This window comes from Leptidea sinapis, chromosome 43 (assembly GCF_905404315.1).
Source record: "Leptidea sinapis chromosome 43, ilLepSina1.1, whole genome shotgun sequence".
In the NCBI taxonomy this organism is placed as follows: Eukaryota; Metazoa; Arthropoda; class Insecta; order Lepidoptera; family Pieridae; genus Leptidea; species Leptidea sinapis.
The window spans coordinates 5,808,481-5,821,912 of NC_066307.1; the positions used below are offsets into that span (position 1 = coordinate 5,808,481).

Below are 13,432 nucleotides of genomic sequence, written 5' to 3' on the forward strand. Positions count from 1 at the left end.
TTCTTATCAGATCTAAATTAAATAAAAAATATTTCTACCTGTTAAAATGAAACTTTTATTACATCGTCTCAAACTTTTTCGTCTATGTGTTGCATGTCGCGTGACGGTCAACCGTCGTACTCTCCAAGACACAGACTTCAATAAAAATATTAGTTGGTGACTTAGTCTACTTTTATTATTTTCCATTTTCATACAAAAAATACAAACGAACTAAACTTGTTAGAATTTGCACTTAAGATATTTATTCATAACATTTAAATACCATGTAGACATAATATTTTTTTTTTGAATAAATAGCGCGAGTGTTACACATTGAAATAAAAACTTTTTAAGGGATTAAAACGCGTGTGTTTACATTAGATTTTGCGTAAAAGTTACATTCCCCATGAAAAGGTCTCGAAACGTCGGGTTAACTAAAACAATAATAAAAAAATACTTTTATTTGATACCATTATGACAGTCAACGATTCTACATTTAGCGCCACCCAGGACTTAAGTTAGTTGCAGCTCAGTGAAGGTTTGTGTAAGTGTAGATGGAAGCTTATCATCATCGTTGTCAATCGGAAGACGTCCATTGCTGGACAAGACCTCCCCCAAAGATATCCACAACGATCGGTCCTGCTAACTAATCTTTACATTACCGAATTATATAATTACAAGTTCTAAGTAGTTATTTGGTTTAAAAAGATACTATCTATATATATAAAAATGAATTGCTGTTCGTTAGTCTGTCTAAAACACGAAAACGGCTGGACCGATTTGCCTAAATTTGCTATTAAATTATTTGTGGAAGTCCAGAGAAGGTTTAAGCGGTTGAATATATGAAAATACTTGCAATTAAATAAGAACAACAATTTTGATTTTCCTTAGATGTGTCCCCCGTTGTTGAGAAATCAAATTAAAATAATAGTTTAAAATGAATAGCTACTTAGATTTTTTATATCTTTCTAACTTTCTCACGAGGTAAAAATAAACTTAATTTTAGGTTACTATAGAAGGTACATTAACTACAGTTATTAACTATCTATCAGTTTATTTTTTTGTAAATTGATAAATTTTAAGTTTTGTCATAAACTAAATTTATAAAAGCAAATATTATTATTTGACATGTGACAAAAAACTATTTTATATATATTATATTTACAAATTTCATTCGTTTAATAAAAAAAGTATTCTTTTTGTTTGTTTTAAGTTTATTTTATACAAAAGTTTAGGTCTTTTATTTATCGATTGAGGCAGTACAAAATCAGCTAGTATATTATAGATATATGGATGAATAAAATATTAAAATATCTGAAGAATTTTCAATATAAATGCCACAGCAATAAAGTACAAATGCCTACTCAGCTGTTTCAGTGAAATGAGAATATTTAAATTCAGATCGATATTGCCTCTACATTGTCAACCTTATCAGGATGAAGAATTGCTAATTCAGATAATAATGTTAGAGATCTTGTGATATAAACTATCTGAAATATATACTTACGTTATTTTTTTATATAAATGGATGTGGACGTTATATTAAATTTTACTTTCATTTTTGTAAAAAAAAATGCGTAATTTATTAATTCCATTATTACACGTGCTTTCGAACTATTGGTCTCTAAATTTTTATAGTGTTAAGGATTTATTAAATTTAAAGTAAACTTTTTGTATGCTAATTTGAATAAGCCGAATAGAAGACACTACAATAAATGTAAGATCTATAATTTCATTTCATTTGATTTCATACGGGCGACGCATAGTAAGGATGTAGCACCTTGCAAAATTAAAATATTAATTTCTATAATATTTTGTTGTATTACTTTACATGTTATATTATAATTAAAATAATTTCAAAACAAAATTTTATTAACGATGCGGGACTCGAACCCACAACCTCTGCCGTTCCGTGCCAATGCTCTGCCAACTGAGCTAACAGTTCGCGTGACGTATCGTCATAAAATCTTGTATGCTTTGTTCAACTCTCAGGTTGTGGCTTCATCTACAGGATCTACTTTACAGTTGATAACCTCCTCAACCCCAATATTTGCATATTAGGAAATTGACTTCAGATGTCGCTCTTGTAAAGCTAAACAATTTGTTATGTTTTTAAAGTGATAACCCTCACTTCTAGGATTAATACACAAATAAAATTTGAAAACAAAATTTTATGAACGATGCGGACTCGCACCCACAACCTCTGCCGTTCCGTGCCAATGCTCTGCCTACTGAGCTAACCGTTCGAGTGACGTCTCACGAAAATCTTGTATGCTTTTTTCAAATCTCATTTGGCGGAGCACTGGCACGGAACGCCAGAGGTCGTGGTTTCGAGTCCCGCATCGTTCATAAATTTCTTTCTTTAAATTTTATTTGTTGATGAAATACCATTTTATTTATATTAACTGGTTTTTGTGTTTATCTACTTTAAATGACATTTCACTAAAGGATGTGGAACATCAACAATGATAGTATAAAGGTTAGCCAGTATTTTCTGTACTGAATGGAAATATTGAACTTTTTTTATGAAAATAAGGGACAAGACGAGCAGGACGTTCAGCTGATGGTAATTGATACGCCTTGCGCATTACAATGCAGTGCCGTTAGGGTTATTGAAAAACTCGAAAATTCTGAGTTGCACTACAACTGCGCTCGTCACCCTCAGACCGAAACACAGTAATGCTTGCACATTACTGCTTCACGGCAGAAATTGGCGCCATTGTAGAACCCATAATCTAGCCGGCGGCGTCCGGTGCAAAGGAGCCTTCCACTGGTGATTGATTGATTGAAAACGACAAGTCATAGAGAGTGTATATTTTCTCAATTTGTCTCTTATTCGTGATTGTATTGTGAAGAAATAAAAATTAGAAGTTGCTTTGTGATATATGTTAAAATATCATCTTCTCTATTGATGATTGCGTCTGTCTGTATTTCTGTCCTTGGTCTTAGTCTTAAATACAGCTACAGTAAAAGTATTATGATAAGAATACGCCTCACAAGTGTGGAACCCCGTCTACAATATATACATTAGACGTATTAAAGGGTTACAAAAACGGTTTCTGCGTCATCTTCAATTTGAAATAAAAGCATATCTTCCGAACTATAATCAGCGCTGTCAAAAATTCCATATTCTGCCATTGGAAGAGAATAATGCGAGGGGTTCGGTCGACTGTCCTGAACTGCTCGCGCGCATTGGTCTTCAGGTTCCGTTTGCTTCACTCCGGAGACCATGCTGCCTGCATGTTCCCGGAGCTAGAACTAATTATTGACAAAATAGTTATCTACTGTGGGCTGGTCGGTCTTTCAATTACTTGTCTAAGCTATTAGACCTGGATTTGTTCACCACTCCAATCAGGCAGGTAAAACAGCTCCTTACCGAGAACTTTTTCAATCAGGTTTAATGGTAAATTTGAGTTAATTTTTTTGTCTCTTTATCATTTTATATAATTTTCGTATTTGTTGTCCACTTAACTCTTACATCATATATCGATTTCTATCTGTGAAAACTTTTAATTGTCCTTCTGTAATTATGTATGTAACTTATATTTTTTAACCTAGCTGTATGTTTTCCAAAAAATGTAAAATAAAATAAAAATATAAAAAAAAATAAAAATAATTATTAGTATAATATAATAATTATTAGTGTTATGTAAGTATATTGATATAGTTAAAACTGAGATGGCTATACTAAAGTCAACTTTAGCCGAATGAGCGTTACATATCCAAGCCTGACTGCTTATTCTCATTCAAGAACCACAACATAAAGAAGTATTAACCGTGCCAAAATAACTTTTCAATTTAATATAGGAGTTTGAGTTTGAGTTTTTGATCAATGTAAAATTTAAATGATTTTTTTTTTTTGATTTGTAAATATTGTATGTTAATTATTATTTATGTTATTAAATATAAATTTAATTCGTTATTTAATAAGTTTTATAGTAATATAATATGTTTTGCGCAATACTTAATTTAATGTTACGTTCCAATTATTTTACTTAATAAATTATAAATTAATATAATGCCATATATATATATATGGCATTATATAGAGAGAGTACGTAAAATTGATTTGTTACAAATATTTATGACAAAAATAATTATTTAATTATATCACTGCATGAAAATGTTCATAAGCAAGTTTCCTCTTTCGGACTAAATACTTTGTAGAAAATTAATTGAATTAGGCGTTACTTTGCGGAAATCCATAGTTATACAAATGATTTGAGTTTTGTTTAGTGTCAATTCCGCCAATATTACTTCTACTTACTCAGTGAGTCTCGTGCCAGATTTTGGCGACTCAACACGTCCTGTGGATGCCTCGTGTATAGGCGAAACACGTGTCGAATTGTTTAAAGACAAATATTAACGCTAAAGAAAACTCAAATCATTTGTATAGTTAGTAGTTATATTGTAAATAACTCACCAAAATTAAAATAGTATCGTTGATTTCTAAAATAATTTTTTTCACTTTTAATTCACATTACGGTGCAACACCAGCAAACATTTCAAATTGACTGACCTACGAATCGTTGAATCGTGCGCCGGCGATATTTCAATAACCCCACAAAGAAATAAGCACCTTATCCTTCCTTCTATAGAGTATAAAATAGATTAGACAATAATTGCGTAAAGGTGATAAAACGATTTTGTCTTACAGTGGCGTACTGACTTGCGTTACTGATTAGAGGCTTTTACCAGTGGGAGGCTCCTTTGCACAGGATGTCGGCTAGATTATGGGCACCACAACGGCGCCCATTTCTATCGTGAAGCAGTAATGTGTAAACTTTACTGAGTTTCGGTCGGAAGGGCGCCGTATTTTCATAAAAAAACATATAATAAAGGATATCTGGCCTATAGGCCTATCATAAACACTAATTTAGATACTTACATAAATACAATATAGAGACTATATTTTACTAAAATATAACTTTACGAGTTCATGAGACCCCTGAATATAAATGTCACAGTAAGGATGGTTCATCTTTTCAAATTGAGTGAATGCGGTACGATCCATAATAAAAAAAAATGCGTGTGTACAAAGTACACATGTCAGAAGTGAAACCTACATTGTGCATGAACCTCTAAACTGCATATGAAGTCCTGGTACATGTTGCTAGGATGACACATGATTTCAACCGCTATAAAAGAGATTATTAACCCCGCTATCATATTTATGTTCTCCTGGTGTCTATGCAGTTGTAAGTCGTGCGTATGACATAAGAATATATTAAGATATACCTACTCGCGTCATTCATAAAAATATAATAGTATGCATATTTCTGTCTCATTCTTTGCTTCATCCTACACATTTTTGTATTTGTGTCTCTTACCTGTCGTTTTTTCTGTTGCATCCGGTTTGAAATCACAACGATTCTAAAGAAGTTTCACTTCAACAAGCCACTAAGCAGAGGAATAATTTATTTATTTATATTACTAACTTCATAGATAGCTAGTGACATTACTGGGCAAATGATAATTAAGATCTTATGCCTCAAGGTGACGAGCGCAATTCTAGTGCAGCTGAGAATTTTGGGCTTTTCAAGAATCCTGAGATAATCCTGAAAAATATTTCATAAGTTTCGTTTTAAATTTTCTCTTACTGGGTTCTAGTCGGATTCCTCAGGCAAGATAATTAATAAATACGATAGGCGGGTTCTTAGAGTTCTATCACCGTAGTAGTCATTATTTGTAAGTACCTCGAACTTACCAGCGGACATCGACCGGGCATCGTGATTATGCGTAATTGGGGATGGGTTATGTTCTAGATTGCCATAATTGTGAATGGCTAATAACTATTGATGTTTTAATCTTACGGGCAATACTTTACATAATATTTTAAATAATTTTCTTTTATCATTTTTACATTTATTCTTAACTTTTACAGTGACGAGATATGTTAAAAATCGTATTTGAAGTGGTTCGAGTCTATATATTTTTAATTACTTCTTTTGACCCAAATAAGTGAGTCGACACGTTTGAGTGGTTTTGTTGCATTGACGTTATATCATTTTACATTGTAATACATAAATTATGTAATAAAGTGCAGTAATTGTAAATATTGATTTAAAAAGTGGCACAGATTTTATTGCCACTTCTACTCAATAAAGCTTAACTTTTCCAAATGGTGGTAAGTGTAAAACCCGTATTTCTGACATTCACAAGTGTCAAAATGTTTTTATGATTGGTGGGTTTTTTTCTTCAAATCTCGGTAGGTGCAAGCAGTGTAGTTACTTATATTTCCGACACATGGATATTTGAATATATAGGTATTTATGTTTGGTAAGGTATTTAAATTATACCGATTGTTATAAATATATAATTCTCTGGCAGCCAAAGTACAATTTATGCCTATTTTGAGGCTTAGTTATTTGTGTGAAAATGCATCAACATTATTATTACTATTCGTTTTGCCCTGTGCTTCCCCGGAGCCTAGAAATAATAGGGCAGTCCCAGGCCCAAGGGTGGTAAGAGGCAACCAAGGGCATTTACCATGTGCTATGGCACAGAATGCCGGCTAGTTTATGGGTACAACAACGGCGCGTGAAGCAGTAATGTGTTGGCATTACTTTGTTTCGGTCTGAAACAACTGGAAAATTACTGGGAAATATGTATATATATATACAAATGAGACTTAACATCTTATGTCTCAATGAGAAGAGCGCAATTATAGTGCTGCTCAGAAATTTTAGGTTTTCAAGAATCTTGAGCGGCACGGCATTGTAAAGGGCTGGGCGTATCAATTACCATTAGCTGAATGTCCTGCTCGTCTCGTCCCTTATTGTTATATAAATACTATGTTTATTTTGCGTGATGAAAGTGCAGCCTGTGTAAGGGTGATCAGGCCATAGGCGACCACACTTACCCAGTGAGTTATGTTTTTTTTTGGTTATGTTAGATAAGATCGCATCCTTTAAATTTCGCTTGCTTACTATAAAGTTTATTTTGATGCTTTTTTGTCGCATAGTAAATTGGTCGAAAGATGTACTTATGAAATTGATGGACGAAAACATTTGGTACATGACTGGGATCGAATCGGCAAATTCCGGATACGAAGAAACAGTCCGGAACGGATAACGGCCGTTACCAATATTGAGTCTATCTGTTACTTGATATAACTATCGCTGACTTTTCTGTCCCAATAAACTTATCGATGGTAACTTACCTTATCCGTACACGCTGTCGTTAATGGGACGACGTATAGCTTACCAGCGATAGAATTTTGTTTGGAAATTTCAATTCACGCGTCCCAATATAAGGCGATAAGAATGACTTATCAGGTGTATTGGGACAGCTTCAGATTATTGACAGCTAATTACTGCCAGTAGAAGGTAGTCATTTTTCTCTATATGTAGACAGCATATTGGGAACGGCCGTAAAAGACAAAACCTTACAAGAGACCTTTGACAATGTTCTGCACGCTTCTTTTGAAGGAACCTACACATATCATATCAATCTAAAATTTCCACGAAAGGGAACTTCAATTAATTTAAACTTTTTTGAATAGACTCGTAAATAGAGCTCTAAATATGCAGTCGACAAACACGGCGCTATTCATTATTATGTAATTATTATATTTCATACATGTAAGCGGCAGTTAGTTTCCTCGTATTTATACTTATTCCTACCATCTGTGCTTCTTAAATACAATATATTACTATATAAATAACAAAAGGGAAAAAGTAACCAAATGTAAAAAGTAGACTTAAATTCGTCGCCTCTTTATATCGTCTTGCATAGCAAAATCCTAATTTGTTGAAGTCGTCGCGAAGTTTTGAATTTCAAGAAGAATCTTATCCCACCACAACGATTCTTAATACAATGATATCATTGTTGAGCCTACAGTAGTTAAGGGACCCTATGCAACTCAAAATTATATAGCTCTAAGTCTCCTTGACTTTTTCATACTCATAAAAAAAGACGTGTGGCACTCGGGGACTGCCGCGGTAAAGCTATTGCATAGCATTTTTTATCAAATTATGCAATTTTAATTATATTTTTTTTTATGGAATAGCAGGACAAACGAGCGTACGGGTCACCTGGTGTTAAATGACTACAGCCGCCCACATTCTCTTGCAACACCAGAGGCAGTTTTTTTTTTGATAAAATGAATTAAAAAAAAAGCAAACGGGAAGTGAGTAAAATTTAACTTGCAAGATTTGATTACAGACAGACAACGGGACAGATGAAATTAAATAAAAATGCTTGTCATAATAATAAAAATTAAAAAACGTGATAAAAAAAATTAAAAAATTAAAAAAAATCAAGACGTACCCCAGGTTCGAACCTGAGACCTTCTGCACAAAAAGACATAGAAATATCTACATAGATCTAGGAAGTACCTAAGTGTTAGGTTATTTCCGTTACGGAATTTCTGGATTCGGTCTCCACGCTCAAGGCCCGCGATAGAAGCTATGCAATAGCTTACCAACTCTACAAGCCCTGAACCTACAAGTTAAAATCATCGAGTGAATGAAAAGCTTCCGACCCCTCATATCCTAAGGATCAGTATGAATTTTTCTGACATATAATTTTTTATCAGTTTTTACCAGATCTAGTATGGTATCAATATCAGCTCCGATAATAGGAGTCACCAGATGAAAATCGTCACAGGCATAATCACGTCCATGTCAGATGTCTTCACCGAACCAGGATTATCTTATCCTTGCTACGAGATGGAACATTATCAGCAACTGCCAATTAAAGTACGTGGCAACTTTCTTGTTGACTTAAGCCACAGCGAAAATCATAAATGGCGCGAATGCTTTTCTAGTTAAATTCATTGCACTGCTGCCACATAATTTCCAAACGATGCCAGAATGTCAAAAATTTTGACGATCGCACAAACTAAAACGTATCATCGTCCCGGAGTGTTCCATTTTAGAATTCCATAACTTTTTTTCACAATATAAACACGATTAACGAAACAAAGCAAGGAAATACATAATTTTTATAAACTATAATGATATCGTATTACCAGTGGAAGACTCCTTTGCACCGTATGACAGCTAGATTATGCGTACCACAACGGCGCCTGTTTCTGCCGTGAAGCAGTTATGTGTAAGCACAGACCGAAACACAGTAATGCGTTTCGGTCTGAAGGGTGCCGTAACTAGTGAAATTGCTGGGCAAATGAGACTTGACAACTTATGTGAAGAGGTGACGAGCGCAATTGTAGTGTAGCTTAGAATTTTTGGGCTTCATTTTCCATCAGCTGAATGTCCTGCTCGTCTAGTCCCTTATTTTTTCTTTATGACTTGTCGTTTTTATAGTTATTGATAATTCGATGTTAGTTATTCGTGGGTTAATACTTATGTAGAACCTGTAGCTTAATGAATTAAGTTGATTGAGACGATCAGGGAGATTTTCAAACAAAATTTTATGAACGATGCGGGACTCGAACCCACGACCTTTGCCGTTCCGTGCCAATGCTCTGCCAACTGAGCTAACAGTTCGCGTGACGTATCGTCATAAAATCTTGTATGCTTTGTTCAACTCGTAGGTTGTGGCTTCATCTACAGGATCTACTTTTACAGTTGATAACCTGCCAATATTTGCATACTACGAAATTGACTTGAGATGTCGCTCTTGTAAAGCTAAACAATTTGTTATGTTTTTAAAGTGATAACCCTCACTTCTAGGATAAATACACAAATAAAATTTGAAAACATTATTTTTAGAACGATGCGGGACTCGAACCCACGACCTTTGCCGTTCCGTGCCAATGCTCTGCCAACTGAGCTAACCGTTCGCGTGACGTATCGTCATAAAATCCTGTATGCTTTGTTCAACTCGTAGGTTGTGGCTTCATCTACAGGATCTACTTTTACAGTTGATAACCTGCCAATATTTGCATACTACGAAATTGACTTGAGATGTCGCTCTTGTAAAGCTAAACAATTTGTTATGTTTTTAAAGTGATAACCCTCACTTCTAGGATTAATACACAAATAAAATTTGAAAACATTATTTTTAGAACGATGCGGGACTCGAACCCACGACCTCTGACTGAGCTAACCGTTCCAGTGACGTATCGTCATACAATCTCGTATGTTTTGTTCAAATCTCATTTGGCAGAGCACTGGCACGGAACGCCAGAGTTTGTGGGTTCGACTCCCGCATCGTTCGTAAAATTATGTTTTCAAATTGTATAAAAAAGATAACAAATTGTTTAAAATAATTTGTTAAACGATGTAGCTGTCTATGATATAGCAGAGTGCCGATGAGTTTTGTGTTCTGTGTCTTCACTGAGTTTTGTGTCTTCACATCATCAGCTCAACCAAGTGGTGGTAACTGGTTAAAAGTAGACAAACCTTTAACATTCATAAGTGTCGCTTCCATGACCTAAGGTGACATTGGTTTAATTTGTTTTTGCCAAATATTTTAGTTGTTAAAAACCCGAATAGGATCAAACAGGAATAAATAATTCTTTAGGAGATCTTATACATTGTCCGCTTTCAAATTGCAATTTGAAACAAATATCACGTTTTAACATTATTCAATGTAAACAGGTATTAATGAAGTAATACCATAAGAATTTGTTATTTTTTAAAGTGATAACACTCACTTCTGGGATTAATAACGCAAATATAATTTGATGAAAATGAAGTTCCAACCTGAGTGTTGAAAAAAACATACAAGATTTATAAACGATACGTCACTCGAGACGTTGAATCAGTTGGAAGAGCGCTCGCACGGAACGGGAGAGGTCGCGTATTCGAGTCCTGCACCGTTTATAAATTTTGTTTTAAAATTTTATATGTTGATGAAATACCATCTTATTTATATATTAACGTTATACATATAATAAACCTGTTTTTTCTATTGGACTGGTTTTTGTCTTTATCTACTTTAAATGACAATTCACTAAAGGATGTGAAACATCAACAAAGATAGTACAAAGGTTAGCCAGTATTTTTCTGTACTGAATCTATGGCAATATTGAACTTTTTTTTTGAAAATAAGGGACAAGACGAGCAGGACGTTAGGGTTATTGAAAAACCCGAAAAATTCTGGGTGGCACTACAACTGCGCTCGTCACCCTCAGACCGAAACACAGTAATGCTTACACATTACTGCTTCACCCATAATCTAGCCGGCGGCGTCCGGTGCAAAGGAGCCTTCCACTGGTGATTGATTGATTTAAAACGACAAGTCATAGAGACTGTTTATTTAAAATTTTCTTATTATGTGTATATTTTCTCAATTTGTCTGTTATTGGTGATTGTATTGTGAAGAAATAAAAATTAGAAGTTGCTTTGTGATATATGTTCAAATATCATCTTCTCTATTGACGATTGCGTCTGTCTGTATTTCTGTCCGTGGTCTTAGTCTTAAATACAGCTACAGTAAAAGTATTATGATAAGAATACGCCTCACAAGTGTGGAACCCCGTCTACAATATATACATTAGACGTATTAAAGGGTTACAAAAACGGTTTCTGCGTCATCTTCAAATTAAAATAAAAGCATATCTTCCGAACTATAATCAGCGCTGTCAAAAATTCCATATTCTGCCATTGGAAGAGAGGAGACGTATAGCCGATCTCATTTACTTAATGAATATAGCGAGGGGTTCGGTCGACTGTCCTGAACTGCTCGCGCGCATTGGTCTTCAGGTTCCGTTTGCTTCACTCCGGAGACCATGCTGCCTGCATGTTCCCGGAGCTAGAACTAATTATTGACAAAATAGTTATCTACTGTGGGCTGGTCGGTCTTTCAACTACTTGTCTAAGCTATTAGACCTGGATTTGTTCACCACTCCAATCAGGCAGGTAAAACAGCTCCTTACCGAGAACTTTTTCAATCAGGTGTAATTGTAAATTTGAGTTATTTTTTTTTTTGTCTCTTTATCATTTTATATAATTTTCGTATTTGTTGTCCACTTAACTCTTACATCATATATCGATTTCTATCTGTGAAAACTTTTAATTGTCCTTCTGTAATTATGTATGTAACTTATATTTTTTAACCTAGCTGTATGTTTTCCAAAAAATGTAAAATAAAATAAAAATAAAAAATAAAATAAAAATAATTATTAGTATAATATAATAATTATTAGTGTTATGTAAGTATATTGATATAGTTAAAACTGAGATGGCTATACTAAAGTCAACTTTAGCCGAATGAGCGTTACATATCCAAGCCTGACTGCTTATTCTCATTCAAGAACCACAACATAAAGAAGTATTAACCGTGCCAAAATAAGTTTTCAATTTAATATAGGAGTTTGAGTTTGAGTTTTTGATCAATGTAAAATTTAAATGTTTTTTTTTTTTGATTTGTAAATATTGTATGTTAATTATTATTTATGTTATTAAATATAAATTTAATTCGTTATTTAATTAGTTTTAAAGTAATATAATATGTTTTGCGCAATACTTAATTTAATGTTACGTTCCAATTATTTTACTTAATAAATTATAAATTAATATAATGCCATATATATATTCAATAGAGAGTACGTAAAATTTATTTGTTACAAATATTAATGACAAAAATAATTATTTAATTATATCTCTGCATGAAAATGTTCATAAGCAAGTTTCCTCTTTCGGACTAAATACTTTGTAGAAAATTAATTGAATTAGGCGTTACTTTGCGGAAATCCATAATTATACAAATGATTTGAGTTTTCTTTAGTGTTAATTCCGCCAATATTACTACTACTTACTCAGTGAGTCACGTGCCAGATTTTGACGAGACAACACGTCCTGTGGATGCCTCGTGTAGAGGCGAAACTCGTGTCGAATTGTTTAAAGACAAATATTGGCGGAATTAACACTAAAGAAAACTCAAATCATTTGTATAGTTAGTAGTAATATTGTTAATAACTCACCAAAATTAAAATAGTGTCGTTGATTTCTATAATAATTTTTTTCACTTATAATTCACATTACGGTGCAACACCAGCAAACATTTCAAATTGACTGACCTACGAATCGTTGAAACATGCGCCGGCGATATTTCAATAACCCCACAAAGAAATAAACACCTTATCTTTCCTTCTATAGAGTATAAAATAGATTAGACAATAATTGCGTAAAGGTGATAAAACGAATTTGTCTTACAGTGGCGTACTGACTTGCGTTACTGATTAGAGGCTTTTACCAGTGGGAGGCTCCTTTGCACATGATGCCGGCTAGATTATGGGCACCACAACGGCGCCCATTTCTGTCGTGAAGGAGTAATGTGTAAACTTTACTGAGTTTCGGTCTAAAGGGCGCCGTATCTAGTGAAATTACTGGGCAAATGAGACTTAACATCTTATGTCTCAAGCTGACGAGCGCAATTGTAGTGTCACTCAGAATTTTTGGGTTTATCAAGAATCCTGAGCGGCACTGCATTGTAATGGGCAGGGCGTATCAATTACCATCAGCTGAACGTCCTGCTCGTCTCGTCTCGTATTTTCATAAAAAAAATTATAGAATAGAGGGTAGCATATCTGGCCTATAGG

At 33.9% G+C, this 13,432-nt stretch overlaps 1 protein-coding gene across 2 annotated transcripts in view; it reads right to left on the reverse strand.

The window, feature by feature from the left end:
• LOC126977014 (proton-coupled amino acid transporter-like protein pathetic) overlaps nt 1-12,899 on the reverse strand; it is a 64,974-nt gene extending 52,075 nt beyond the window's left edge. Inside the window, exon 1 of one of the 2 annotated variants that reach the window (XM_050825662.1) lies at nt 12,815-12,899. The gene's annotated coding sequence lies outside the window, so the exon portion shown is untranslated. Of the gene's footprint in view, nt 1-4,402; nt 4,480-12,814 lie in introns of those variants that run through there. The other variant, XM_050825663.1, reaches the window with a different exon arrangement.
• Between the last annotated feature and the right edge of the window lie 533 nt (nt 12,900-13,432).